Source organism: Etheostoma spectabile, chromosome 21, assembly GCF_008692095.1.
Source record: "Etheostoma spectabile isolate EspeVRDwgs_2016 chromosome 21, UIUC_Espe_1.0, whole genome shotgun sequence".
NCBI classification, from domain to species: domain Eukaryota; kingdom Metazoa; phylum Chordata; class Actinopteri; order Perciformes; family Percidae; genus Etheostoma; species Etheostoma spectabile.
Genome location: NC_045753.1, coordinates 12,709,219 through 12,714,436, shown reverse-complemented (window position 1 = coordinate 12,714,436; position 5,218 = coordinate 12,709,219). Strand labels below are relative to the sequence as shown.

Genomic DNA, 5,218 nt, shown 5'->3' with positions numbered 1-5,218 from the left:
TAAATGTAAAACTAAAGTTAATAAGTTAGTGTTATGTAGTGTTGAAAATGTAAAAAAAAAAATCACAAACATTGAAAAAAAGCATCAAAAGTATTGAAAAATGGGACAAAAACGTAGGAAAAAGTTAATAACATTGATAAAAAGCTTCAACAAAAGGGTTGATTTTTGGGAAGACAACACAAGGGTTAAGGTTGTGCTTATTTTAACTCCTTTTTATACTGTTGGGTTTAATCTACATATCATATTCTATAAGCTCATCTTATGTTTGTAGCATCGCTGTCCTGTTAGAACCACGTAAGAGAAACATCAACTTTTCATGGGGTCAGAAAACAGTCCTGTTTTCAGCTATATGACAGTGCATCGTTCAGCTGATCCAAGAGGCTTTTTAAAGACTTTATTTAGCTTAAGAAAGAGAATGCCTTTCTTAGTGGCACTTTATCCTTGAGGTTATCTTGAAAATTGTACTTGAGTAAATGCACTTTGTTACATTTCACCACAGTTTTGACTTGAATGGCAAGTTTGTAAGAGTGGTTTCTTTAAGATCTGACTGAGGTTGTTAAATTTTATCTGTCAAATAGTAACTAATTTACGAGCATAAAAATATTGATTATTTGCTAGATGTGACAGATGTCAGGATGCTGACATTGTTGTATTTCGTAGCACACCCTCAGCGTTTAAACCGGGATATGGACTTGATGGAAGATATAGAGAAAAGAAGAGACACGTTAAGCCATTGAGTTAGAAGTGGTTAAAAAAATGGCATCTTTTGAGGTGTCCACGTCACACGTTTAACTACAATAAGCTCTGGTAGAGAGTTTAGGGTGAGTTGGGAGTGGGCGGGGGTAATGGATGCTCAGGCTTTGATTGGCTCCAGCCAGTTGCCCATATTTAGATTAGTGTCATCATGTGCCTCCCTGGTTTGTGTTTAACTGTGCTTTGGAATGAAAGGCAAGATATCTGGTTGCTTTCTCTCTCTCTCTCTCTCTCTCTCTCTCTCTCTCTCTCTCTCCCTCCCCCCCCCCCCACATCACATCATGGAAACTCACAGAGAGCTCGTTCACTGGCTCTGAAACGCACCTTGCTCTGTCGTTTGCTAGCTGTCTCTCCATACTATGCATAACATGTTGGAAGCTGTTGGAAAGCATACAAGTGTTCTTTTTCTTTGGTCATAATTGGTGCTGTTGATGAAATTGAAATAATTTATGGATAGCATAAGTATCTGCTTTTCCTTGTGGCTTTGAAGAGTCCAATAGTGTAATGAAGTTTGGGTTATTGGGACATAATCAGCCCCCTCTTTCCTCCATCTTTACTTTTGTTCTGCAAAGATAGCTTTTTTTGCCTAATTGCATTACATCCCATACATACAAATATGTGAAAATGTAATGCAAAAAAATACAGATGTCCCTGGACGGCTGGTATAATGGCTGGCCAGCAGTAGCCATTTGTTAAACCTCACTTTTTATGTCATTGTGTTAGCTTCCCAAATTGTCTCTTTTTCCTTTCTGTCCACGTTTGCAAGCAAAAAAGTAAAAAAAAAAAAAAAAGAGGAGGTGCTCCTCTTTGCTTGACATGAATAACCAACTTTTCATTTCCCAGGCTGCCACATCAACAAAGGGAGTATACTTGGCCGCAATGCAAAAAGAGGAGGAACAAAAAAAAGCAAGAATCAACCACAGAGGAGGGAAAAAAGGGAGGAGCTGCCCGTTCAGGCAAAATTGAGTTTGTATGGTGATCGTGCACTTAGAGTACCCTCTGGCACCACTAACTTTCACTTAATCTCAGTTTCTGTTAGTGTTGATGCTGCTGCTGTTATTGCTCGACAATATGGACATACAGCGCCAGTATTTTCTAGATTAGAGTCTTTTGTGTAGGGTTAGGATTAGTATATTTATATGAAGATGAAGATTAACATAAAGAATTCAAAAAGAAGAGCTGAGCATACTTTTTATGTATGAAATATGTTTTTTACTGCATGGCTACAGTGTTTTTTGATGAAGGAAAAACCTTTTGTGAGGCAATGGCTGAAAAAAAGTGAATCATCTCTGCAGCGCACCGAATGTCTTAGTTCATTCAAAACAGATGTTCTCAGTTAAAGCACAATGTCTCGCTCCGGAAAGAATTTGAAGGTCTTACTGTCACTAAAATCCCACATACTGTTCAAATGAAGCAAGCAGCTACATACAGTAGATGCCTGCATTTGATGTTAGAATAAAGGTGGTTATGTTGTTATCGGGGTGTCAAGTGGGCACCTCCCAATTTCAGAATCACTTCAGCATGTAACTATCCATTACAGGAGTTGAACTTTTCATTAAGTTTAAGGGTTACACTTAACTGATAATGACAGTGGCCACCCACATGTAAGACAGGATCCACAGCTTCCTGTCCTTTCAAACCCCTCTGACTCTTATGACTGCACTTGAGCTGCAGAGCCACCTTGGTTATTGTTAGGCGTAGCAAGCAAATTTGCTTTTAGGACAGGAACCCCCTTTTTGAATTCTATTTTTCTTGTAAACTTGAAAAAAAGCCTGGATTGTGAATGAAAAATCTAATTATATAGGTCTATGATGACAAGGATTGCTCACTCTAAAAGCTTGTGAACTTGCATTTTGCTTTAGAGATCATAGAAATTAACCCCTGAGATTATGGAGGGTGTAAACCTCCAGCACTGGACTCCTCTCAGCCCACAGCCTCCTCTACCTCAACATGTCAAGACACTCAACAGTCTGCATTCCTCCTACAAACAGTTTTCCTGGAGCTCAGTCGCTTAACAAGACACCTTTGCCGAAATCAGTCTGCTTCCCCATCATCTGCAAAAGAAATGTTTATGTTGTTTATTATAATCTGTTAGCATGCTGCTACATATGTCCACTCTTTTGACGCTCATCTTGCTGCTGTAGAAACATAACATTTGCAGGAAAGAAAACCACATGTAGTAGCTCAAGATTGAGTGTTAAAGGTGCTCTAAGCAATGTCACGTGTGTTTTAGCAAACATATAGCAAACATCTCCTTACTATCCGCCAGCTGCCTGTTCTTGTGAACATACTTAAAAAAAACACGGTCTCTGTAGTCAGCCCAGGGTCTACAAACGGCAACAAGAACCAAAAGTGTCCACCTGCACCACGAAGCATACACAAAAAGTGTTCCAGCGTTCCAGCCAATAACCGACAAGAAGGATTTGGGGGTGGGGGTGGGGGGAAGCACAGAAAGGAGGGGACTGGATGAAGAGGAGGGAGGGGCAAGCTAGTCTTGTCAAACGTCAACATGAAGCAATGTCAACCAACATCTTTTAGAGCACCTTTAATGCTTCATATCTTTCTTTTTGTCTGCTACATCTCCACCTCTGTTAACACATTTTGATGTTGCTTCCTCTCTCTCTCTCTCTCTCTCTCTCATTAATTTTTGTCCTGTCTCTACCTGTCTTGAGCATTGCTGAAGTTCTTTATTTCACTCCCCCTTGCTTCCTTTTAAACATGGGAGGGAGAGAATCACCCAGTTAAAAGTGTAGCCACCCTGGGGCGTCCTTCCTGAGAGTTCACGAGTTAGGAGTGCAGAACTTGTGTCAGACTCCACCCACTCCCACCCGCTTAACCCAGCCCTGTCCCACCCAGCCTCTCCCTGCGTGGCCCATAGGACTGTTTCTTCCTACTGAGACGAATACCAAACCATTATATCATAGAATATGTATTTGGACTGCCAAATGGATCAAATTTATTTGTGTTGATGCCAACAGGAGCAGCATTGGTTCATTATCAGTATAGTTTTTGTGTCACATGCAGAGGTTTTTATTGTCCAGTTTTTAGCAGTAAAATTTAAGAAAAGATTATAACCCTGAGAGTCTCCTCCCACTTCTAACCAGGATTCCTTTTGTTCTAAATTTTCCAAAATTTTTTCCTTCAAATTCATGAAATCTGATATCATAGCTTAAGAGAAGGCTCCTCACGCCCATATGTTACCCAAAACACAAGTAACATTCTGTAAGGGCTTTTATTTTGTGATTGAAAGCAAGAAAGAAAACAAAAGATGACAACAGAGAATAGGTTAGATAAATAAGGGAAAGGAGGAAAATCTTTTTGTTCTGTCCCTCCAAATGAATTCAATTCTTAAAGCATCTGGAAGCACTTAACGCTGTACTGCTGGCTGTATTAAACTCAGCTCTGCACTGTGACTTCAGCTTCAGAAACAAAACCTTAAGGCGGAAAAATGAAAACAATCCTGAAACAGTCATTCTGTTCCTCCAGTACCTTCACGTACAAGCTATAACAAGTAGGGTACCTCATTTACACATACAACTCCACTAGCTATACAATCTCTATAAAATGAATGCTTCACAGCACTCTCTAATGCTTTAACATATACCTTTTCAGGTTTTTTTTGAGTGTTTTGCCCCTACTGTTGTTAACATAGATTTGTGACCTCCACATACAGTGGGGTTTGAAAGTTAGGGCACCCCAGTTAAAAATTTGAATTAATGTGCATAAAGAAGCCAAGAAAGATGGAAAAATCTCCAAAAGGCATCAAATGACAGATTAGACATTCATATAATATGTCACAAAAAGTTAGATTTTATTTCCATCATTCACACTTTCAAAATTACAGAAGAAAAAAAAAATGGCTTCTGCAAAAGTTTTTGCACCCTGCAGAGTTGCTCGCATGCACCGCCCCCTTTGGAAAGCTGAGACCTGACAGTGTCATGGATTGTTCTCGATCATTGTCTGGAAAGACCAGGTGATGTCAATCTTAAGGTTTTAAATGCCCAGACTCATCTGACCTTGCCCCAACAATCAGCACCATGGGTTCTTCTAAGCAGTTGTCTAGAAAACTAAAACTGAAAATAGTTGACGCTCACAAAGTAGGAGAAGACTATAAGAAGATAGCAAAGCGTTTTCAGATTCCAACATCCTCTGTTTGGAATGTAATTAAGAAATGGCCGTCATCAGGAACAGTGGAAGTTAAAGCAAGATCTGGAAGACTAAGAACAATATCAGACCGCTCGCAGGATTGTGAGAAAAGCAAGTCCAAACCCCTGTTTGACTGCACGATCCATCCAGGAAGATCTGCCAGGCCCTGGAATTGTGCTACACCATTCCACTATAAAGAGATACTCGTACAAATATGGTCGTCATGGAAGAGTCATCAGAAGAAACCTCTTCTACGTCCTCACCACAAAAAACAGCGTTTGAAGTTTTCTAATTAACATATAGACAAGCCTGATGCATT

The 5,218-nt window shown here is 39.8% G+C and overlaps 1 long non-coding RNA gene across 7 annotated transcripts in view; it reads left to right on the top strand.

The window, feature by feature from the left end:
* LOC116671226 (uncharacterized) overlaps window positions 1-5,218 on the top strand; it is a 28,676-nt gene that overhangs the window by 11,781 nt on the left and 11,677 nt on the right. For 2 of the 7 annotated variants that reach the window (XR_004327219.1, XR_004327223.1), the window contains one exon: window positions 1,597-2,410. The exons of the other annotated variants lie outside the window; for them this stretch is intronic. This is a non-coding gene — a long non-coding RNA (uncharacterized LOC116671226). Of the gene's footprint in view, window positions 1-1,596; window positions 2,411-5,218 lie in introns of those variants that run through there. 7 annotated transcript variants of the gene reach the window in all.